Source organism: Carassius carassius, chromosome 24 (genome assembly GCF_963082965.1).
Source record: "Carassius carassius chromosome 24, fCarCar2.1, whole genome shotgun sequence".
Taxonomy (NCBI): domain Eukaryota; kingdom Metazoa; phylum Chordata; class Actinopteri; order Cypriniformes; family Cyprinidae; genus Carassius; species Carassius carassius.
Genome location: NC_081778.1, coordinates 5,961,342 through 5,987,862, shown reverse-complemented (window position 1 = coordinate 5,987,862; position 26,521 = coordinate 5,961,342). Strand labels below are relative to the sequence as shown.

General features: G+C 42.1%; 1 pseudogene; it reads right to left on the bottom strand.

Moving 5' to 3' along the window:
• Positions 1-2,720: 2,720 nt before the first annotated feature.
• On the bottom strand, positions 2,721-21,606 carry LOC132103784 (NACHT, LRR and PYD domains-containing protein 12-like; annotated as a pseudogene).
• Between the last annotated feature and the right edge of the window lie 4,915 nt (positions 21,607-26,521).

Genomic DNA, 26,521 nt, shown 5'->3' with positions numbered 1-26,521 from the left:
ACATTGAAATTAAATAATGAAATCGCCAGCCGAGAGATTTAAACCATACTGAAAATCTATGGCTAAGAAACCCACTGCAATCACCGAACTATGGAAGAGAATGGAAGAAGAGTAGACCAAGATCACACCAGTGCAGTGTAAAAATCTTGTGATGTTCTGCGGCTGCAGATGTGCTGAAGTCATTCAAAGCAATGGCCTCTACACTTATAGCTGTTAGCCTCCAAAATTTTAGTTGTAATCTTCTTTTGTGCTACAGTGGTTACTGTTCTCTAATGTTCCCCAAAGTTGCCCCATAGACATACTATGGTGAGCGATCGCCCATGAAACAAGTGTGTTTTTCCTACTATGGGAAATTACATAGGGATTTTGTAATGAAATTAACTCTGGATCACAATGTCATAGAGACAAGTGGGTGGGCTAAGTTTAATCAGGCAACCAATCAGACTCTCAGGATCACTATGAAGCTGTCTAGCCACGCCCTAGCAACCATATAGAGTGCCTTAGTAACAAGCTCCATAGACTTCCATTGAAAAGGTTAAGTTAGTACTTTTGGATAGAAGTATCATAGAAACATGAGGGTGGGCTCGTTTGACTCGGAGCAGCGAACTGCCAATCATGAATAACCTTCAAGACTTCATAGCCACGCCCTATCAACCATTTGGAGCACCCTAGCAACCCAAAGCATAGAGAAATATCTTCAAATCTGAATATCGTAAAAGCATGGGGCTTGGTTTATATCATTCATACTGGCAAGCAGCCTTTGGAGTATCGTCATTGGCAGCTTCCAGGCCACTTCCTAGCAACCAAACACAGTACCCTAGCAACCATTTAGTAAGTCTTATATAATTGCATCAGAACATCGTACAGACGTGGGCGTTGGTTTATATTGGCAAGCAGCCTTTGGAGAATCATCATTGGCAGCTGCCAAGCCACTCCCTAGCAACCAAACAGAGTACCCTAGCAACCTTGTAGTAAGTATTATATCTTTGCAACAGAAAATCGTATAGACATGGGAGTTGGTTCTTTTGGCCCATGCTAGTAAACAGGAATTCCAATATGCTAGTCATGCTAGTAGTGAATAGCTACATGCTAATTTTGATTAGCTAAGTTCTAAATCAGGCCAAGAACTCTATAAAACTATACAGTAATGATCTCTGACAGCTAGCAGCTGCATAGCCAACCCCTCAGGTACCATAGCAACCACCCTAGCAACTACCCAACATACCCTAGCAACCTCGTAAAAACAACACCCTAGAAACAACCCCAACTGCCATAGCAACTGCATAGCAACACCCTAGAATCCACACTAAGTACCATAACAACGGCCCTAGCAACCATCCCATGTACCCTAGCAACCACCCCTATTAACCTAGCAACCACCCTGATTACCATAGCAACCACCCTGGGTACCCTAGCAACCACATAGCAACACCCTAGCAACCACCCTGGGGACCCTAGAAACTGCACTAGCAACCATACTGGGGACCCTAGCAACCACCCCGGGTACCCTAGCAACCACATAGCAACACCCTAGCAACCACCCTGGATACCCAAGCAACCACACTAGCAACCATTCTGGGTACCCTAGCAACCACATAGCAACAACCTAGTAAACACCCAGATTACCCTAGCAACCACACTAGATACACTAACAACGGCCCTAACAACCATCCTGGGGACCCTAGTGACCGCCCTAGCAACACCCTAGCAACCGAGGACAGAGTTTTGCCACTGCAAGCACCACTCACATTTTCTTCAGGAAATGTACATTCTAGTAAATTTATATTATACAAGTATTATATATATATATATATATATATGGAGTTCCCCGAGTTCCCCGAGAGATGCTTAGCACTTGTAGGCCCTTTTGCCTTCAGTCTGCGGTCCAGCTCACCCCTAAACCATCTCGATTGGGTTCAGGTCTGGTGACTGTGGAGGCCAGGTCACTGTGGCGCACCCTTGATGCCTTCAGTGTGACTCTACAATTTTCATATACATGAAAATAAAGAAAACTCTTGTCCAAACTTTTGGTCTGTACTATATATATATATATATATATATATATATATATATATATATATATATATATTCCATTTAAACATGGACATTTAAACATTTTACTCTCACTTTGATTATGAACATAACCTTGAGTGAACAGGAAAGGGGAGGGAAATGGGGAAGACACAATAAAGTATTTTTTCTGGTTTCTGATGAAGGAGGAACAGTTTCTACAGCACATATAGTATTCTTAATTGATGTCAGTTGTTTTATATTTTTGCACTCATCTGTGTGTCTTGTCTGATCTTGTCGTCTGCGCATCCTATGACTTTTAACTAGTCTAAGAAGAAGTTGGGAATGGCAATAAAACAACAGAAGATGATCACGGAAACAACAAATTGGATGTTTGAGGATTTCAGAAGATACCTGCTTTTGTAGGCTTCTATTGGTTTGTACTACTGTACTTAGTTGTATAAAAGAGTTAAAGATGCCTCAACTCCATGCTGTATTTTGCAGGTCAGTTCAAGTATCACAAAGTAGTTCATAAAACAACCATACTATATAATGCAAATAAAACATAAAAATTGGTAAAAAAAAAAAAAAAAAAAAAAATTATATGATCAATAAATTTAAAAAACTGTCCACCAGAACATGAAGAAGGAGGGTGATTTTAATAGATTGTACACAAAAACATCATATTTGCAATTATATACAGTAAAGTAATTAATAGAAATACCACAGACACACACCAGTGAGGTCACCATGACTGTGATTTTGATGATACTGTCCCAGTATTGGCCCCATATTTACCATCATTTAATAACTGTAAAATAAAAATAGTAAAATAAAACATACAGTACAGTAACAAAGCGTTGTGGAGCATTTCGTATGAAATTATTTGATATGATATGATATGATATGATATATGATATGATATGATATATGATACGAATCAACAATACTTACAGCAGTGTCTCTAGTTTATATAGTGGTTGATCTTTTAAAACAGAGAGCAGCTTTAAACCTCTATATCCTAGTTTATTCTCCAACATATTGAGTTCTCTCAGGTGTGAGGGGTTTGATCTCAGAGCTGAAGCCAGAATAGCACAACTTGTATCTGTGATATCACAGTCCCACAACCTGCAGAACAATGACACACTTACATTCACATATACTGTATAGGGTAATTTCACATCGAATTCAATACATTTAAGAAAGTTCCAGAATAACTGGAACTTAACTTCAACTTTGTTAAAATGTTAAAATAACATGTCTTGTTTCAGTTAGGATTAATATGTAAGACCTTACTTTAGTGTCTCCAGTTTGCAGTGAGGAGATTTCAGTCCAGCGGAGAGCAACTTTATACTTCTGTCTCCTAGATTATTCGCAGTCAGATCCAGTTCTCTCAGGTGTGAGGGATTTTATTTCAGAACTGAAGCCAGAGCAGCACAGCCTTCAGCTGTGAGATCACAGTCACTTAACCTGCAGAGAAAATTTTTTTGTTTACATGCACAGCAGGAAAATTGTTATTATTATTATTGTGAGAAAGCTGTTTAAGACTTGAAAGCATAAATCTGTATTCAGATTTCAGAATTTGAACACACTTTGACATTTGTAATATATATTTCGAGGTGTCTCATGTTTCAATCAATCTGATGTTCACTACTATAATGAATATGAACCACAAAATCAGAGGTTACAACTCAGAAAGAGAAGGAATTTTAAAATACTATATGCATAGGTGCAACATTAATTTTAAATTCATTTTATTTGTTATTTTTGGCACAGACCGCTGACTGCCAGTGTGTAAGTGATAAATTTAGCTCTCTTCTGCAGTTTATTGCACTTTTAATAACTTAAGCAGATCACTTTTTCTGAAAATTGCATGAAACTATTTATGTTATTTTTACATTTAACATGATATTTTCCACCTAAATGAGTGCTAAAATTACTGACACCTCTAAAAATTCAAATAAGAATAATTTATATGTTTTTCAGTTGTTTGGGGTTTGTCTTCTGGATAGTCACTATGATTGGAGGTGTAACATAGGAGGCATGATGACGGAGAAACAGTCCAGGATCAAAGACAAAACAAAGCAGCAAGGCAACAAGGAAAACACAGGAAATAAAGGAACTAGACAACGCTACATGCTAAGACAATGCTGAGCATTGAATGAATGGATAACCAGGCTATAAATAGGGTGAGACTGATGGCGGTAAAAAGACACTGGTGAATGCAATAAGTAATGATGAGGCCAGCAAAGGATTGTGGGAAATGTAGTTTTTGAGAGTGGCAAGAGTGAGGGGTGGAGTGCCCTCTGGTGGAGTTCATAGGCACTTCAGCTGGAGATCGTGACAGATCCCTGTTTGAGCAGGTTGCTAGGACAAAGCAGGAAGTCAGGGCAGAGCCAGTAGATCAGGGAGCCAGGGTGGAGCAGAAGACCACGAGGACAAAGCAGACAGGACTGAAGATCCCCATGGCAGAGCAAAGGACCACCACAGCAGAGCAGATGAGACTGAAGACCCCCACAGCGGAGCAGACGACCACAACAGCAGAGCAGACGGGACCGAAAATCCCCACAGCAGCGCAGATGACCAACACATCAGAGCGGATGGGACCGAAGATCCCCACGGCGGTGCAGACGACCAACACAGCAGAACAGATGGGACAGAAGATCCCCACAGCTGGTTCAGGACAGGACAAGAGTTCATGGATGGTTTCCATGGCCATGACTGGACAGGAAGAGAGTTCACAGGCAACCTCCACAGCCATGACAGGCAGAGAGTTCACAGATGGCCTCCATAACCAATACTAGACAGTCAGAAAGTTCAAGACCGGCTTTCCTGGCCAGGACAGGACAGTCACAGAGTTCAGGATAGACCTCCCTGGTCAGAACAGGACAGACAGAGAGAAACTGCCTCTTTGGCTGAAACAGGACAGGCAGAGGTAGGCCAGAAGCAATAATCAATATATCAACTTTTCACGCAATATATATACATGACCACAATAATTTTCGGTGACGCAATATGTCGCCCATTATATTTACTTAAATTAACATCATTGTGTTTTTTTACATTGCACTTGCTCCCATGTCTTTTGCAGCTTCTTGTACATGATGTGGTGTAGTCATGCAGTGCTATTTAAAATTAATAAAAAGCTTCTAAAAAAAGTTATGGTCTTTTTTAAGGATCTGTACCTTTGTACATATGGACATCTGACTGCCAAGTAAAAACAGTTCTTTTTTTCCTTGTTTGTTACTTCCTGTTCCTGTCCTAATTGTTTTTCAATGTTTTCCAGTTGAGTCTAGTCATTATCATAGTTTCGCTGGGTATTTAAGTTTGCATCTGTGCAGTCTGTCTTTGTCTGGAATTGAACATCAACCCCCGTCCTACATGTGAGTTTCTGTCAAATAAAATACAGTTCCTCTTCAGGAACTCGAGCTGCGTCGAGCGCTTTGGGGAAACGCCTTTGGCAAGATCAACTCTGAATATTGTGTGCAATCTGTCCAATGGAAGAGCGTGATGTCACAGGCAGGGTGACGTAGCGACCAGGAAGCTATAAAGGCACGTGCCACGCAGCTGACTTCAGCTTTGTGTCTTTCAGCAAGCGCTCTGTGTGTGCATGTCAAAAAGTCTGTCTTGTGAGTCTTATTTATTGTTGTCTGTCCCAATAAAGCAACACAATGCCTAAGAGCAAAGCTAAGACCAGACATATGAAGGGCGAATCCAGATCGCGCTATAAATTGTGTGTTCCTCCCTGCCCACGCTACATCACGTTTGGGGATACACACAATTTATGCGTGGTTTGCCTGGGATCGAAGCAGGCTGAGTCGGCTCTCGAGGGAGCCAACTGTCAGCATTGTGAACGATTGCCAATGCTGACGATTCGATCCCGGAGGGCTCTCTTCGAGGAGGGAGCCTTCGCCAGCACTCCCCGCGGTGCTGGCCCCGCTTCTGCCGAGGCAGAGCGGCTGCTGCACTCGTGGGGTTCGCAGGTGGATCTGGCAGAGGGTATGGAGACGGACCAGTCCTTATCTCCTTCCTCATCTGCCAGATCCGGCGCCCAAACCCTGGGTTCGGAAGCACGCTCGTCGGTTTCTTCTCTTCGTCTGATGAGGTGGATGTGGAGACTATTAGTAGGGATTCGCCCCCCCTATCGCCCCAGTATGAGGAGCTGTTGGAGGTGGTTACACGTGCAGTTGATAAATTAAAAATTGAGTGGCCTGCAGAGAAAAAATCAGAACCCCAGAAAAGTCAATTAGATGAGCGGTTTCTGCGGCCGAGACAGCCACCTCCATCCCGGAGCCTTCCCTTTTTTCCTGATCTCCACGAAGAAATAGCGAGATTGTGGAACCACCCTTATTCGACCCGTCTCTTCGGCCCCGACTCTCAATATTACGGCAATGTCGCAGGGCTCGATGAGCGAGGGTACAGAGCGATGCCCCGGGTTGAGCAGACGCTTGCGAGCTATCTGTCACCCGGTTCAGTGTTGTCTCTGAAGGCTCCGGTCTTGCCCACAAAACCGTTAAAAACAACATCTATGTTAATGGGCAAGGGCTATGTGGCAGCAGGTCAGGCGGGGGCGTGCCTTCACACTACGGCCGTCCTCCAGGCATATCAAGCTGACCTGCTGAGAGACGTAGACGAGGGAGAGGGGATCAAGTCTGACGATATTGCAGAGCTTAGACGGACCGCTGATCTCTCCCTCCGCGCCACCAAAGAGACAGCCTTGGTGGCCGCGGAGAGGCATTTATGGCTGACCCTGTCTCAGATAAGAGGACGGCTCTCCATGGGAGATTCCGATCAGGACAGATCTACTCTCTCAGGTGCAGGGCAAAATAATCCACCCTCGCCCGGAGCTGTGGAAGTTGTGGGTGTGGCCCCTGAGGGGGCACAGTTCATAGCTTCCGGTCTCTCAACTGAGGTTGTTGAGACCCTCCTCCAATCCAGAGCTCCCTCTACGAGGAAACTGTACGCCCTGAGGTGGAAACTCTTCACCTCATGGTGCAGAGACCGCCAGCTTGACCCTGTTAACTGCCCAGTTGGTACAGTTCTTGAGTTTCTACAAGCTAGGCTCTCTGCGGGGTTAACTCACTCCACCTTAAAGGTGTACGTGGCGGCCATAGCTGCTTACCACATCCCTTTCGATGGTAGGCACCCCCTAGTTTCACATTTCCTCCGCGGTGCACTGAGGCTGAGACCTCCAGTACGGTCCCGTATTCCCCGGTGGGACTTGGTTGTGGTGTTAGAGGCTCTCTGTAAAGCTCTATTCGAGCCAATCCAAGTTATATCAGATAGACATCTGACCCTTAAAACTGCCCTGTTACTGGCGATTACGTCTCTAAAGAGAGTTGGAGACCTTCAGGCCCTCTCGGTGGCCCCTAACTACTTAGACTTTGCCCCTGGTATGGCCAAAGCATTCTTATACCCTCGAGCGGGTTATGTTCCCAAAGTTCCCTCTGTTACACCACAGCCTATAGTACTGCAGGCCTTCTGCCCTCCTCCCTTTCGGGAGCCAGACCAGGAGAAGCTAAATTGTATGTGTCCAGTGCGAGCACTGGACGCATACGTCCACGGAGCTGCCCTGTGGAGAAAATCTGACCAATTGCTTGTTTGCTGCGGTCCTCCTAAAAAGGGTTCCCCTGCCGCTAAGCAGACCCTTAGTCGTTGGATAGTCGAGGCTATCAACGTCTCCTATGAGTCCTCTGGTCTTCTCCTTCCTTTGGGAGCCAAGGCTCACTCTACGCAGAATATGGCTGCCTCTAAGGCCTTTCTAGCAGGTGTGTCCCTCTTGGACATCTGCAACGATGCGGGATGGTCCATGTCCTCTACATTTGCCAGATTTTACAATCTCGATATGCGAGCCACTCCTGGCTCTTCTGTCCTCTTGCCTTAGCTGTGCTCTTCGGATACACACTAGGCAGGGGATTGGTAGTCTGGCAGCATTGGCACATCATTCCCCAAAGCGCTCGACGCAGCTCGAGTTCCTGAAGAGGAACGTCTCTAGGTTACGAATGTAACCATAGTTCCTCGAAGGAACTATGGAGCCATACTCTCGGCACCCCTGCCGGTGCTTGCTTCCCTACTCGAAGCTGAAGCCAGCTGAGTGGCATGTGTCTTTATAGCTTCCTGGCCGCCACGTCACCCTGCCTGTGACATCACACTCTTCCATTGGACAGATTGCACACGATATTCAGAGTTGATCTTGCCAAAGGCGTTTCCCCAAAGCGCTCGACAAAGCGTCTCGTTCCTTCGAGGAACTAGGGTCACATTCGTAACCTAGAGACGTTTCATGTTAATCCTTTTCGCCTCCGCGCTCTTTCATCTCCTCGTCTCCACCACAGTAGGCGGACCATTACAATAATATTTTGATACTTAATTTCCATGATCTAATTATAATTAAAAATACTAAACATTTGTTGTCATTTGGAAGTGTTTAGGCCTTCTTGCATTATTATGCTGTTACATTATGATTATACATTCAGTGGCATAACATGTTACGCCCCCAACTCATAACTTCTTTAAAACTGCAATAATGTTGATATTTCAATTATTTTGGCCTTGGTTGAATAGGCAGAGAGAAAGCCTCCTTGGCAATGACAGGACCATAGGGTTCACAGACAGCCTCTTTGGTCGTGGCTGGACTGGCAGAGAGTTCAAAGGCAAATGCTGCCACCTCTGGAGGTTGTGCAGCAGAACCCACCACCTCGGGGGGAGCTGGAGTGAATGCCGCTGCTTCGGGAGGTTCTGCAGCACAAACTGCCACCTCAGAAGGAGAAAATCATTGGAACAGGCAACGGCACTCCTGAACATGATGAGGGAACTGGAGCAGATTCAAGGACTAGATCAGGCTAAGGAACTGATTCAAGGACTGGAGCAGGCTCTGGCATGGACTCGTGGACTGGAGTGGGCTCAGAAAGAGTAAAAGAGCAATGAGTAGTCCAAACACACAGGATGGCTACCGCCATTACAGGGAGCATTGTCTCTGTGAGAACCAGTGCTGAGGCCCTTGGGATGCCTTCTGCTCACACCAACATCAAATATTGCTACAAGTGTGATTGCATCATATAATAATTGCTGTTAATTGTGGTCATCATCTGGTTGACTACCTCTTGTTTTAAGTTGCTTTGCAATGATTTGTATTGTAAAAAGTGCTATACAAATAAGCTTGAATTGAACTGAACATCAACGGTGGATCCTCCATACTAGATGCCAGTCTCAGACGCCTTGGGACTGACCTTGAGGCACTGGACATGGTTGTCATGACAGAACAAGACTCTGGAATGGTGGCCATAACAGAACGAGACTCTGGAATGGTATCCATCTTGTGGAGAGGCTCTGAGCTGGTGGCCATCTTGTCAAGATGCTCTGGTGTGACAGCATAACTTGCCGGTTATGGCCCCCTCCCATAAAACTCTTAATGGTCTTAACATCCTCCGCCTCTCCCAAAGCGAATGGGGAACCGGTTAGCAACAGGGCATAATCCAAAAACTGACATAGGGACCCTCGAGGACCCTCACAGGGGAATATGGTTTTTAATGGTTAATTTTAGTCCATAACAAAAAAAGTTAATTAACATGAAGCCCATGTAAAACGCTATAGGCAATGCTGAGCAATGAATTAATGAATAGACAGCCTATAAATAGGGTGAGACTGATGGCGGTAAAAAAGACACAGGTGAATGAAATAAGTTATCATGAGTCCGGGAAAAGGATTATGGGAAATATAGTCTGTAAGAGTGGCAAGAGTCAGGGGTAAAGTGCCCTCTGGTGGAGTTCACAGGCACTCCAGCTGGAGATCATGACAGGAGGACTCTTATGAGTAAAAATCTGAATATTCAAAATCACATTGTACATTTATTTTTTTATTTTTAGATGATGATGTAGCCTGCCTTTTCAATATAAAATTCAACATGTTTTTATTTAACTCTACATCTAGAAAATTATGAATAAAGAATGTGCATTGCTGTGTTTTTTTTCCTGTTTTCATTAAATTTCTGAAGGTGTAGTAAATGGAATCATTATATATACTATCATAATTGTGCAATACTTTCATATTTTACACATGCAAATTAGTTTTATTGTAAATTACAAAAAAAGAGAGAGAATAATTTAATTTATTTCAACAACTTTATTTCTATTGTCTCTCTCAATGGCTCTTTGCCAATGGCTCTTGCATTCAACATGTTTTCTCACTGATACGCCACCAACTCATAATCTTTGGGTTTAAATAATATCCTGAGTTTCCTACTCAGATTTACGACTTTGTGGTTGCATGTGTGATCAACTCGTAAATATGATCTATCCGACATGACTTGAACGCACCATTAATTAAGGCCCACTTGCAAAGCCCTTTGCTGTCTTCAAAGGACATACTCAATACCAACTGTTAGCCAGACAACTTTTTAGGATACATATTATCAAAATCTGAGGAATTTTGGCTTGCCTTGTGGTCGGGAATTTGTGGCCTAGTTTTTAGAGAGTTCGACTTCTAACCCTAGGGTTGTGGGTTCGAATCTCGGGCTGGCAATACCACGACTTAGGTGCCCTTGAGCAAGGCATCGAACCCCCAACTGCTCCCCGGGCACAGCAGCATAAATGGCTGCCCACTGCTCCGGCTGTGTGTTCACAGTGTGTGTGTGTGTGCACTTTGGATGGGTTAAATGCAGAGCACGAATTCTGAGTATGGGTGACCATACTTGGCTGAATGTCACGTCACGTCTCTCCTTTTAGCATGCATTATAGGAGAAGGCAAAGAGGAGCTGCACTAGTAAATGAAGGGGCATCAATACATATGAGAAAAAAAAAATTAAATTAAAAAGTTTAATGTTTTTTTGCATTTTTGCAAAACGAACTACAAAGCCCAAAATACAATGCATCAAGTGGGAGGAGTCAGTCAGCTGGAGGAAATTGAGAAATCAAATCCATTTAAAACAGGTGTGCGTGAGTGTTGAGAGGTGAGTCTTTGTCTGCTGAATCGATGGTCAGAAGTTTGAACTGCCTGGAGATAGATGTTTAAAATGTGCAAAATATGAAGCAACAAAACTGGAGATAACTGTCTTCAGTAAGCATCATTCGCTGCGCTGCGGAGGAGTGCCTGGATTCTACTATTCCTGCAAGCTGCTCCTTTCCTCGTGGTGTCTGGGCCATATGAAAGCTGAATTAGCAGACAGTAGGTACCATAGGTGGTATGCCATTAATTTATCAGCTATGTTTGAACTACGCGGGATTGGATCGCTGTAACTTTGAGTGAGTTTGTGGTGTTTTGGCTGGACTGCAAATCCCCTGATTGTGCATTGGACTCCAGGTAGGCCTTGAAAAGTTCATTATATCCACTAAGCTAATTAATCATCAATGACTCTTGGAAAAGATGGGTCTATTGGACATCTAACACACACACACACACACACAAAAAACATCAATAATTTCCCCTTTAAACTCTCCATTTAAGAACACAATCATTCAAAAGAGTCATCAGAACTGTTGATAGAACCTTATGTTCATATATGAATTAATGTGATATTAGTTGATGGGTTATGTTTGGTTCAGTTATGGACTTGATGCACCGAAGTAATGTTACTGTTTGAATATTTATTGATGTTGTCTTGAGTCGTTGACCCGGGTATTATTCTCACTCATTTGAAAGACAAACGATCCCTTGATGCTGTCCTATATGGTGAATTAATTCATGACATGCTTATTTTCGGGTGTTTATTGGTTGTGCACTTTAACATGCTTTGAAGCAAGGGACATTGTAAAAAGAAATAAGCCCATTTTGAGTTACATTAAAAAGAATAAGAGAAAACATTTTGCAAATGTAAAATGGTGGTTCATTTACTGTTCTGTGAAGTGTGATTTGAGTTAACTGCCATAGCCAGAATCACTACGTCACAGCCTGTTTTGCTCATGTTTACCAAGGGTGCCAAAATTTGTAGAGAGCACTGCATTCAGTCACATATTGGCAAATTTTCATTAATATTATGTTGAGATTAATGTATGAACTCACCTCAGTTTCTCCAGTTTACAGCGAGGATCCTTCAGTCCATCAGAGAGCAGCGTCAGACCTCCTCCTAGATTATTCCCAGTCAGATCTAGTTCTCTCAGGTTTGATCTCAGAGCTGAAGCCAGAGCAGCACAACCTTTATGTGTGATATCACAATAACTTATCCTGCAGAGAACAATGACACACGTTACTCTCTTAGTTCAGCAAACACTAATGAACAACCACACAGACTATAAAAAAACATAAATATCTGTGACATTTACAGCAAAATACCGGCAGCTATGGTTGCCAGAACTTTGCTTTAAAAAATATATAGTAACATTTTAAGTTTTGCAGACTTAACTTAAATTCACAATTAAATACAGTATTTCATTAACTGATGTAATGTTAATGAACCAAGTACATGAAGTACTAATATCCATTTTGAACCAGTGTAATGCACTGATAACCACCGTAAACTGGTGATGATGAGAAAGTGACATGATGAACTAAAGCTCATCACAAACAGCTTTTCTATGAGCTGAGGAGAACAATACTTATATATATATATATATATATATATATGTATGTGAATATATATATATATGTATGTGAATATATATATATATGTATGTGTATATATATATATATATATATATATATATATATATATATATATATGTATGTATGTATGTATGTGTATATATATATATATATGTATATATATGTATGTGTATATATATATATATATATATATATATATATATATATATATATATATATATATATATAGAAGGTGCACAGTGTCATTCACACAAACACTAAACCCCATCACGGTGACACACATGATACAGCAAAAATGCAATAAACATTAATTTAAGAACATTAGATGTAAGACTAAACCCTAATGTACACAACTGATGAGATAATAATACATAAATTGAATAAATAATATAAATAAATCAAATATGAAGTGTTGTTACGGAAGCAGACAGACAACCAGGTGAAGGTGGTTTATTTTTAACAGTAGAGTAACAGAGTGAATGAACGTGCAGGAATGGGTGAGTGTCAGAGTTCAGGTGTGGGGAATCCTTGAGTGCGATCCTTGAATGAATGACAGGACTTTCCTTTGCAGGAACAACGGAAGGGATTTTCAGTATAGATTAGATCTTTGCTTGAAGTGGAAGACAGACTGATGGTGCACACACACGCACCACTTGACAGGACTGACTGGCTCACGGCTCGCACTCCACTGGAGAGAGGATCTTGACAGACTGGGATCGTCAGCGAATACTGGTAAGTAAACACAAGAAAGATTGGTTAGTGACACTCGCAGAGAGAAGCACTAGAGTCCGCTTCGAATTAACGAGCCCGGACAATGAGAGGTGCGTGGTGTGTGCTTATGAAGCAGGATGGCTGATGGGGTGCAGGTGTGTATTGTTAGAACTCCGGTGACTGTGATCGCTGGGTGATTGTGGTGGAGGAACCTGGCCAATCCATGACATTACCCCCCTCCCCAGGGCCCGCTCCTGAGGGCCGAGATCTCCGGCGTCGTGGTGGTCTCCCTCGTCCACGAGGTGCAGGGTACTGAGGATGACTGGAATGGAACTCTTCCATGAGCGTGGGATCTAGGATGTCGGCTCTTGGGATCCATGATCTTTCCTCTGGTCCGTATCCCTCCCAATCGACGAGATATTCCAGTTGACCACCACGACGTCGGGACTGCAGGATTTCTCGAACAGAATAGATGGACCCTTCCTCTAGCGTCAAGGGGGGAGGGGGTTCCTCTTCGTGGCCAGGTTCTGTGGAGGGAATAAGAGGTTTGTGAAAGGGTTTGAGCAAGGAGACGTGGAATGTGGGGTGAATTCTGTATTGCGGTGGTAGTTGGAGTTTGAAGGTGACAGGATTGACCTGTTCCAAGATGGTAAAGGGGCCAATAAACCTGGGACTAAGTTTTTTGGAGGGGAGTCGCAGACGAATGTCGTGAGTGGAAAGCCAAACTTTATCTCCCGGAACATAGACTGGGCCTGAAATCCTCCTCCGGTCAGCGACTGTCTTGGATCTGCGAACTGCCCTCTGCAGATGGTGGTGAGCTTCGTCCCAGACTCTCTCGCTCTCCCGAAACCAGTAATCCATGGCGGGGACCTCAGATGGTTCACCATCCCAGGGAAATAGAGGGGGTTGGTATCCAAGAATACATTGGAAAGGTGTGAGGCCTGTCGTGGGTTGCCGCAGTGAATTTTGGGCATACTCCGCCCAGCCCAGAAACTGGTTCCAGGAGTTCTGGTGACCATTACAGAAGGTCCTGAGGAATCGTCCCACTTCCTGGATCTTCCTCTCCGTCTGGCTGTTGGTCTGAGGGTGGTAGCCAGAGGAGAGGCTGACTGTCACACCTAGGAGTTTGAAAAATGACTTCCATACCCGGGATATGAATTGGGGTCCTCTGTCTGATGCAATATCCTCTGGGATCCCATAATAGCGAAAGACGTGATTGAAGAGAAGTTTGGCGGTTTCCAGGGCAGTGGGGAGACCTTTCAGTGGCAATAGCCTACAGAACTTTGAGAATCAATCTACTATGAGGAAGATGCAGGTGTTTCCATCCGATGAAGGTAGATCCGTCATGAAGTCCACTCCTAGGTGTGACCAGGGACGGTTAGGAATCGGCAAGGGATGGAGCTTTCCTGCAGGTAGATGTCGGGGACTTTTGGACATTGCACACTCCTTACAACCTAGAACATACCTCCTCACATCCCTTGCCATGTCCAGCCACCAGAAGCGCTCAGATAGCAGCGAGAGAGTGTTGTTGACCCCGGGATGCCCAGTGCCCAGGGAGGTGCGAATGGTTTGAATGAGATCTACCCATTGTATCCTAGGGATGAACTGATGGTTAGGTGGGCAACCCGGCGGAGGTCGAGGGTCAGGAGTGGCGACGGCTGGAGGATCGGACCATTCGATGGGGCTGATGATAATATCTTCGAGTATAAGTTGGGGGTTTTCTCAGGTGTTTCTGGAGAATCATGTAATCTAGATAAGGCATCGACACGGACATTCTTAGGGCCAGGACTGTAAGTAATGGAGAAGTGGAACCTTGAGAAGAATAATGACCACCTGGCCTGACGGGGACAGAGTCGTTTAGCATCACGGAGGTACTGGAGGTTTTTATGGTTAGTGATCACTTGAAATGGATGGATGGCACCTTCCAGCCAATGCCGCCACTCCTCCAGGGCGAGCTTGATGGCCAGGAGTTCTCGGTTACCGATGTCGTAATTCCTCTCCGCCGGGCTGAGCTTCCATGAGAAGTAGGCACATGGATGGAGTAATTTGGGTGTCCCATGAAATTGAGAAAGGACGGCTCCAACTCCGGCAGTCGAGGCGTCCACTTCTACGATGAAAGGGAGTTCTGGATCTGGATGCGTCAGGAGTGGAGCTTGTGTGAAGACGGATTTGAGGGAATGGAAGGCTGCGGCCGCTTCAGGAGTCCAGAGAAGATTTTTTGGTTTCCCTTTGAGCAAGTTGGAGAGTGGAGTGGTAATGATGCTGTAACCTCGTATGAAACGTCTGTAAAAGTTGGCGAATCCAAGAAATCTCTGAAGTTCTTTGAACGTGGTTGGTTCTGGCCAGGTAGTTACTGCAGCCACCTTCCTCTCATCCATGCGGACCCCCTGTCGGTCAATGATGTAACCCAAGAACTGGACTGATGGGAGATGAAATGAACACTTCTCTGCCTTCAGGAAAAGGTGATGTGCCCTGAGTGTGTGGAGGACCTCCGTAACATGGTGACGATGTTCGACTTCATTCCGGGAGTAGATGAGGATGTCATCTATATAAACGACCACGAAGCGATGCAGAAACTCCCGGAGGACTTCATGTATGAAGTTTTGAAAGATGGAAGGGGCGTTGACCAAACCATAGGGCATAACCAGATATTCATAGTGGCCAGTAGGGGTCACAAAAGCGGTCTTCCATTCATCCCCCTCCCATATTCTCACCAGGTTGTAAGCGCTGCGGAGGTCCAACTTCGTGAAGATGGTAGCAGACCTAAGTTGTTTGAGGGCCGCAGGGACGAGAGAAAGGGGATATTTGAATTTGATGGTACCTTGGTTTAGGGTCCAGTAATCGATGCATGGCCGCAGCCCTCCATCCTTTTTGGCCACAAAAAAGAAACTGGATGCTGCGGGAAATGTAGAATGCCGAATATACCCTTGACTGAGAGCTTCCTGAATATACTCCTCCATGGCCTTGGTCTCTGGGAGTGATAACAGGTAGATCCTTCCTCTGGGCAAAGGGGCATTAGGAATCAGGTCAATGGCGCAGTCCCATGGCCGATGAGGAGGTAGCTGGGAAGCTCTCTTGGGGCTGAAGATGTCTTGGAAAGACGAGTAGATGTCAGGAATCTTTGTGGGCTGTTTCTCGAGTGGGCTTTCAACTGACGTGACATAGACTGGGACAGGATTCGGAATAGGACGTGGAAGAACCGGGAAATATTTTGGTACGCATTCTTTGCCCCACTTCATCACTTCCCCGGAGCCCCAAGAGATGATGGGATCGTGCTTCACCAGCCACGGACGCCCTAGGATGATATCCATGTTGGCTCCCTCCAGAACCAGCAGCTGAATATCCTCCTTGTGTATGGCTCCAATTTGAAGTGATATGGTCTCACATTTCCGGTGAATACGTGGACGTGCAGTGATGAACTTGGTTATGGGTTGGACCTGGTAAATACTTGACGAGGCTTCAGTACGGAGCTGGAGCTGGCGACAGAGGGTCCCCGAGATGAAATTTCCTGCTGACCCGGAGTCGATGAGAGCGTGAACTGAAACAGAGGATGTAGGGGTGGCTAACTGGACACAAATGGTGAGAGGATGCATCTTTTCATCATCAGTACGGAAAACACTCACCGATGTTCGTATGGGACGAATTGGACAGTTCAACCGAACATGTCCACTGGCTCCACAGTACATACATAGACACCGGGTCAGCCTCATCTGTCGCTCAGCGGCGGTAATTTTGCCAGATTCAATGATCATAGGTTCTAGTTCTGGAGGACTGGCGGCTTCAGATGGGCGGAGGAGTGCATTAGTGTTAGAATGGGACTGATAAGATTGTATACGATCTGATGGATTGTTGTATGAATTTTTCAAGCCCCATATTGTCATCTAATGCAGCTAGCTGTAGACGGAGTTGGGGTGTAAGACCCAGCCGGTAGGTGGTTAGTAAGGACCGCTCGTTCCATCCGCTAGCTGCAGCTAGAGTGCGGAAGCGAAGGGCATATTCATGAGTAGACATCGTACCTTGAGATAAATGGTAGAGTTACTCACCGGCTGATATCTCTCCATCCGTTCGGCCGAATACTTCCCTGAAGTGGGAGACGAATGTTTGTATAGAACTAATAGCTGGTCCGGCTTGCTTCCAGATCGTTTCGGCCCATTGGAGAGCTGGACCGGTGAGAAGAGAGGTGATGAATGCTATTTTGGACTGGTCGGTAGGATATAGAGTTGGTTGCATGGTGAATATTAAGGAGCATTGAAGCAAAAATCCGTTGCACTCCTCCGCCCCGTCAGAATAGGGCGCCGGTCGGGCCATGGGACTGGAAGATGCGGTGGCCGAAGAAGTGCTCGGTGGTGGTGGTGTCGGTGGTGCAGGAGGCGTGATGGTAGGAGAGGACGTTAATACCCTCTTCAGCGAATCCACCAGCTCTTGGAAGGGATCTGGAACACTCATGCTGTTTACTGTCTTTTTGGGTCCGGGCTTACTGTTACGGAAGCAGACGGACAACCAGGTAAGTAACAGTGAAGGTGGTTTATTTTTAACAGCAGAGTAACAGAGTGAATTAACGTGCAGGAATGGGTGAGTGTCAGAGTTCAGGTGTGGGGAATCCTTGAGTGCGATCCTTGAATGAATGACAGGACTTTCCTTTGCAGGAACAACGGAAGGGATTTTCCAGTATAGATTAGATCTTCGCTTGAAGTGGAAGACAGACTGATTGCGCACACACACGCACCACTTGACAGGACTGACTGGCTCACGGCTCGCACTCCACTGGAGAGAGGATCTTGACAGACTGGGATCGTCAGCGAATACTGGTAAGTAAACACAAGAAAGATTGGTTAGTGACACTCGCAGAGAGAAGCACTAGAGTCCGCTTCGAATTAATGATCCCGGACAATGAGAGGAGCCTGGTGTGTGCTTATGAAGCAGGATGGCTGATGGGGTGCAGGTGTATATTGTTAGAACTCAGGTGACTGTGATCGCTGGGTGATTGTGGTGGAGGAACCTGGCCAATCCGTGACAAGTGTCATGCAGGGAATTCTTAACAGTATTTTACTGTCAAATAACATTAAATGAAATGACATGTATTCACTGAATATAGTATGGAAACTTACTGTTAAACAGTATTTTTTCAGTCTTTTACTGTTACTTTGTTTTTTTAAAGTGTATTAAATCCCTTATCTGTGTGTTTTTTTCAGTACTTTTCAATTAGTTCATTGTTAAAGCAAAAGTTCACCTCTTAAAATGGAAATTATATTATCTTTTACTCACACTCCCAGATGTAAATGACTTTAATTATCCATATAAAATCAAGCAAAGAGAGCTGACCAGAAGCTATGATTTATATTCTATTTCTTACAAAACTGATCGATTAATGCACTGGACCGTTTTAAGCATCAACTTTGGGGTTTCTATAAATTTGCATTATAAAGTCTAAGAGATGGATAATTTTTCTAAAAGTATTTTTTTGTTTATCTGACCAAATAAATAAAAAAAAACTTACGTCAGTTTCTGCAGTTTACAGTGAGGATCCTTCAGTCCAGCAGCAAGAAATGCCAAACCTGTATTTTGTAGATTATTCCATGTCAGATCCAGTTCTCTCAGGTTTGAGGAGTTTGATTTCAGAGCTGAAGCCAGAGCAGCACAACCTATATCTGTGATGCCACAATGACTTAACCTGCAGAACAATGACACACTCCTCACTCTCATAATACTGCAGGAACTACTGCACAACCACAGATAGATTATAATATTAAATCCTAAATCTGAGAAGATTTTATGTTTTTATTACTTGTTATCTACTATTGCTTTATTGTGTGTTAATGCAAATTGCTATGAATTTGAATTTGAATGAATACATTTTGTACTGATCTTTTATAATAATTATATAGAATGTTTTTAATTGTTCGCTTGTTTTTGTGTTCTCTCTACTGTGTCTGTGCTCTTCAAAAAGACAAATATTAGGCTATTTGTCATTTTATACTTGAAGAGTAAAAGTCTAATCAATGTGTAAGATCATGTAAACACTTCAATCATGGTTCCTTTATTGGGCAAATGTCATATCTAGTTTAATGAAAATCCAACAAACACTAATGGCCAATTTAGTATATGTACAAAAGATTTGGTGAAATTATATCAGAAGGTTAGAGAAATTCTTACTGCATGGGCATTAGTTGAAATCTCACAGACAACATAGGTGTCAGAAATTCAAAACCCAGGCCAAGAAATATGCATCTTAAGCTCCAGTTCTCTTTTAAAGGGAAAAGGGAACTCAAGTGTGTCTTTTTGTTTAAAAAAAATTCTGGACAAAGTGCTACTTACTGAGCTGACCTGGAGGCTTTAACTACCGGCAAGAGCTTCTGAAGTACTTCATTTGGTGTCAGGTGATCTTGACTTTGCTTGCTGCTTATGTATTTACCCAAATGAAACTCATCCAAATACTTGGAGGTTAATAAAACAAATACAACAGCTGACCACTGTGATGAGGACAATCTGGTGCTTGAAAGACCTCCATATCTGAGACACTCTTGGACTTCATTCACCAGAGAATGATCACCCAGTTCATTTAAACAATGGAACAGATTGATGGATTTCTCCGGTGATGGATTCATTTTTATTCTTGTTTTAATGTACTCAATTGTTTTCTCTTTCCTGTATGAGACGTTTCCAACATGTGTCACAAGGACATTCAGGAGCAGCTAATTGGACTCTAAAGAGAGACCTAGAAGAAATCAGAGGAAAAGGTCCAGATGTCCATTACTCATCTGTAAAGCCTTGTCCACAGCTCTCTGATGCAGGTCAGAAATTGTGTGACATGTGAACTTGTGTGCATGTTTTGAGCTGACTGTTTCATTGAGCACATCCGTCTTGTTTAACAGGAATGAAAGTAGCACATATAGAGCTGCTAAATGCTCCTGGATGCTCAGATGAACAAAGCAGAAGACTTTCCCCTGATGCAAGCCAAACTCCTCTCTGAAGATCTGAGTGCACAGTCCCGAGTACACTGATGCTTCTGTCTCATCAATGCCACACTCGCTCAGGTCTTCCTCATAGAAGATGAGGTTGCCTTTCACAAGTTGCTGAAAAGCCAGCTTCCCCAGTTTAAGAATCATGTCCTCATCCTTCACGTTCTTTTCATAGTCCTTCTCGTGTTTAATGTTGGTCTGAATGATCAGGAAGTGTGTGTACATTTGAGTGAGAGTCTTGGGAATCTCTCCACTCTCTGCTTCACTCAACATCTTCTCTAAAACAGTGGCTGAGATCCAGCAAAACACTGGGATGTGGCACATAATATGGAGGCTTCTTGATGACTTCAGGTGTGAGATAATTGTATTAGCCAGACTCTGATCACTGATTCTCTTCCTGAAGTATTCCTCCTTCTGTGACTCATTGAAGCCTCGTACCTCTGTCACTCGATGGACACACTCAGAGGAGACGAGATCAGCTGCTGCTGGTCTGGAGGTGATCCAGATGAGAGCAGAGGGAAGCAGATTCCCTGCAATGATGTTCATCAGCAGCACATCCACTGAGGCTGATTCACGTACATCACACAACTTCAGAATGGACTGAAAATCCAGAGACAGACGGCACTCATCCAGACCATCAAAGATGAACAACAGTTTATGTTTGTCACTGGATATTTCCATTTCTTTGGTATCAGGAAAAAAGATATTAAGAATATCTGAAAGGCTGAGTTTTTTGTCCTTCATCATGTTGAGCTCTCTGAAAGGAAGGGGAAATATGAGCTGGATGTCCTGATTCTCTTTCCCTTCAGCCCAGTCCAGGATGAACTTCTGCACAGAAACTGTTTTTCCAATGCCAGCGACTCCCTTTGTCAGCACCGATCTGATGGGTTTGTCTTGTCCAGGTAAAGGTCTAAAGATGTCTCTGCATTTGATTGGTGTGTCCTCTGTTGATGCTCTCCTGTATTGTATTTCAATCTGCCTCACCTCATGCTCATTATTGATCTCTCCAGTCTCTGTGATGTAGAGCTCTGTGTAGATCTCATTCAGGAATGTAGGGTTTCCTTGCTTTGCTGTTCCCTCATACAGACACTGAAACTTCTTCTTCAGATTAGATCTAAATGTCTTGAGGACTTTGGCATGTTGAGGGCCATGGCTGCAATATTAAAATACCAAATTATTAGAATGTACACTAAGTCACTATGTAAGTCTTTTTGGATAAATTAAAAGCATCTTTCAAATGCATACATTTAAATATAAACAAGTCAATACATTTTTAACACAGCATTTACCTAAACCAAAGATCTGTATATCCACTAAAGTTAAGTGAAGGATCCATTGACATGTCACTCCTCCTGGACACACAGCTGGATGCTGGCAGCTCTGGTCTGTCCATTGACATTTAACACAAAATTTAAATGTAATTCATACACACTCTTCTTATATTAGTTCACTTATAAATGATATCTTGGTAATTAAACAATTTCATTAAAATGCATCATGCTGCAGGAGACATAACAGCAAGTGCAACTGTTATAGTGTTCACGTTCACATCCAAACTTATTATTAAAGTGCCTATTTTATGTTTATTTTTTCTTTCTTTTATTTCTCATGAATAGTACCTTTCAGGTAGCATGTAATATAGCTGTTTGTGAATATAATAGTTCTACAAAGTGCATAACAAATGCAGTTATTGTCTCCCAAAAGAAGATAACACGGTTCTGAAGTGCCTGAAATGAGTCGTAATAAATCCAGCCTTTACATTTATGCACAAACCTACATAGATTTGTAACAAATATGCACGATGGTCTGTCCACGAACAACATGTACTTTCAACAGCCCTCAAACACTGTAGTTAGCTGAGGCCTTGAATAGCTTTGTGTTGTTGCCATGTCTAGAAGACACTTTATTCTGCACTAAGAAAGCAGAACCACTTTGCATGTACTACCAAAACATGAGGATGTTAAGAGTCAGTGACATAAATGTTACCGCTCATGTAAAGGAATTACACAATTACAATTAAGTATAACATCTCATCTACAATGTAGGACAAATAAAGGTATTTTTTTTATTTATTTTTTAACTGTTTGCATGTAAACCTATAGATGTCTAAAAAAAAATAGGAACCTTTGAAATGGCATAATGGGGTACTTTAAGATCTTCATCTGAAATGCATTGCATACAGGCATTGTAAAGACCCTTTACAGCGTTAAATTTGAACAATTCCTTTTTGTATCTACAGATGTTACAGTTGTTACAGATTTGATAAGATAAATAGTCTGGTACAGCATTTACCTAAACCCAAATTCATTGTGTCCACTAAAGTTACGTGGAGGTTCCATCGACCAGTCACTCTTCATGGACACACAGCTGGATTCTGGCAGGTCCAAGCTGTGCATTGAAGATGAAAACAAGTAAATGTTATTCACACATTCTGATATTAACAACTTTTGTAATGATTTAATGTTCTTGGTAACTAAATAATTTCATTAATATGTATTATGAAATATATTAAGTGCAACTGTTATCATGTTGACATCCACATGTCAGAGCTACTAATAACGATCTTCATTCTGAAATGAATTACTTACATGCACAGAAGATAGAAGACCCTTTACAACAGGGTATTAAATTAAAGTTCCAAATGATACGGTCTCTATATTTCCTTCCCAGTGGAGGTCCAGAAAAAGTGTGTATATATATATATATAATATTCAGGATACCCAAAGGGCAAAGGGCAGTGGCTTCAGATATTTTATACAAACAAAATAAATAAATAATAATAATCAGTTTAATATTAAAATATAAGATCAGATGTTTTATCAAGCCATTATTATTTTTGACATTTATATGTAAGGCAGAAAACCATGTGACAGAACATATACTGTATGGGGGTTCAGATGGGCCAGGGTTTTCCTGTTGAAGTATTCTTGGTGTTTCCTCTTGTACCATTTTTATAAAAAAATGCTCTTATATGCTTAATGCTTTAATAATGCTAAATGTAGATTAGAAAAAAAAAACACTATTAGCAGCATCGTTTTCTGCAGTGTTTCATCAAAAGTATCGACCTGTTTTGCTGCTCACTGTTTGCGTGTTTTTTTTTTAAACCACTCTTTATGGTGCTTTAGTGTTTTTATAGAGAAGCAACACAGACGGGAAAGGCTTGAATAAAGCCTGTTTGGGTCTAGATTTAAAAAATTATATAAACGCACATATATACACACATACAGTACACATAAATATATATATATATATATATATATTTAGACAAACACACATTAAACGACCCAGAGCACTTTTGGTGTGAACTGCTCCATTGTTTTGAAGCACTATCTTTAATTATAAATGGTAAAGTGGTTCTGTTGTTGCTATTTTGTCTTGCAGTCCTGTTGGAGCCAGGCCATTTGAATATAACTGCTTTACAAAAAATAATTTGCACAATTCACTAAAGATGCAACAAGATGTTTAGTGCAGCATTTACCTAAACCCAGGATTAGTGTTGTAACGATCTGCTTTATTGGATGTTACTGTGTGTCCACTAAAGGTACGTGGAGGTTCCATTGACCAGTCACTCTTCATGGACACACAGCTGGGTTCTGGTGGCTCCATGCTGTATATTGAAGATAAAAACAAGTGAATGTAATTCATATAATCTTATATTTATGACTGCAATAAAATTTGGGTGACTAAATTATTTCATGAATATGTATTATGTCTTTGGATACATATGCAGCAAGTGCAACTGTTATTGTGTTGACATACACATATCAGAGCTACTAATTACGATCTTCATTCTGAAATGCATTGCAAACAGGCACTGAAGACCTTTAACAGTATTGAATTTGCACAATTCTTTCTTTGTGTAAGTAAAGGTGCAACAAGATGTAAGGTTTAGTACAGCATTTACCTAAACCCAAGATTAGTGTTGTAACAATTTGCTTTATTGGATGTAACAGTGTGTCCACTAAAGTTAAGTGGAGGTTCCATTGACCAGTCACTCTTCATGGACACAGAGCTGGGTTCTGGTGGCTCCATGCTGTATATTGAAGGAAAAAACACTTTTCATTATTTTGCATTACGCTGTTGGAAACATAACAGCAAGTACAACTGAGTCATTCCACGAAACCGGTATAATTTGGACTTACACATTTTTAGATTTTTTTTTTACCAAAAAAATATAACTTTTCTGAACACCCCACAGCATTAATGACATATTTAACTTCCTGAAAAACATATTTTTCCACCTCAGGCTTCAAATCACTATTATTTATTGCCCATTATTTTAAGATATGAACACTATTAATATTCAACCCAGTTATGGACACTATGGGAGCTCTCTGAATATGATCATAAAATGTATTTGTAATGAAATCAACATTTTCCTTTTAATCAGGTGTCCCTCACACTAATTCAGTATTTGCAAATATAAAAGTTAAATTAAATCTCACTCTGTTGCTATAATAAAGACTGAATGTTTTTTTTTTTTTTTCCTGAAAGCAACCATATAATTTTTTATCAAAAAAGTGTCTTAACCTCCTGGCCAAACTGAGTAACAGATGAAGAAGGGCCTTGGTTGGACTGGTGACCAAGAACTTGATCATCCTCCACCTCCATGATCATGCGTGGAGATAGGAGAAACCTACATAAGGACAATCATCACTGCAACACTCCATCGATCTGAGCTTTATGACAATCTGGCAAGACTCAATCCTCCCCTCCGTGAAGACACATGAAAAAACTTTTGACATTTGCAAAAAAGCACCTAAAGAAGCCTCAGACAGACTACCTCATGCAAGTTTTTTCTGGTCTGATAAACCTCAATTTCAATCATCATATTTGAAAGAAACCAGCTCTGCTCATTACCTGAAAAGTACCATCCCAAAAGTAAAGTGTGGTGGAAACCGCCTCGTGCTTTATGGCTATTTTTCAGTGGCAGGAACTGAGGGACTTGTCAAGAGTAGAAAAAAAGCTCAGTACACCAAAATATTGAGATTGCATTAATGATAATGATTCAGAATCTCAGACTGGGCAGAAGGTTCACCTTTCAACAGGACAACAACCCTAGGCACCCAGCCAAGATAACAAAGGAGTGGCTACGGGACAACTCTGTGAATGTCCTTGAGTGGGACAGCCAGAGCCTATACTTGAAACCGACTGAACAAGTCTGGAGAAATCTGAAAAATGACTCACCGACACTCCCCATCCAACCTGATGGAGTAGGGCTGGGCGATATGGAACAAAAAATATATCTCGATATATTTTGCTATATCTCGATATACGATATATCTCTATCTTTACAGGAAAAATAACCCCCCAAAACTACTGCAAAAACAAATATGCCAAATATTAAATGTTTAGGGCCCTATACAATGTTTTATTTTTTCTTCACCATATGTTTTATTGTTACCTAATTCTGTGTTTTAGCATGTGTAATTTTTTAATTGCATAAAAACAACTTAATTTATTTTTATTTTTTCTTAAAATAGCCTTATGAAATGTTTTTTCCCCTCTGAAATTCTGTGTATTCACATTTTTCTGGTTATCAAATGAAGGCATAAAACATTCATTTAATTTATTTTTAATTATTGAAAATTAAGAAAACATTTTATTTTTTTGGTAAACAAAGGGGATTTACTATTAAAAATAAAACATGGAAGAAATGTTGTGTGATTATTCCTTAAAGAAATTATGTTCGTTTAACTTTAATAGTAGTAGTAGTAGTAGTAGTAGGCTATGTAAATTCTGCTGAACAATAGTAATAGATTTCTGGAAAATACTTGTCTTTAAACTAAACCAGACTTTTATTTTGACGGGTTACCGTACCTTTACAGTTCTGTGTATGTGATACTACAGTCTATGATGTGATATATGACGCTAGTTTTACTCAAATCAAACTGTCAAATGCTCATGAAGTGACTCTGAGAGCAGTTCTGGAGATGTTCTTCATGTGTTTACGTTAGTGTTGGGCGGTAAACCGGTTCATACCAAAAACCGGTGTATATTTTCGTTATGATGTTAATTTGGAATATACCGCCATACCGGTAACGTTATGCTGCGCTGCGGCCGTGCGACACTGTTTCAGACGGACCCTTTACAATGTTGCACTTCTAAGCAGTGACTGCGAGATGTGGTGAGGGTAAACACAGCAGTGCTCTGGTGTTACTTTACAATGCCTGTTTCACACACAGTCCGTCTGCAGTGCATATTAGCGGATTCCAACTGCACGAGGTTGCGGTCCGTCAGTGCGTTCAAGATGCGGTGCGTCGTCTGCAGCAGTGCAGCGATTGTTAATGTACTGAGTCTATTTTTGC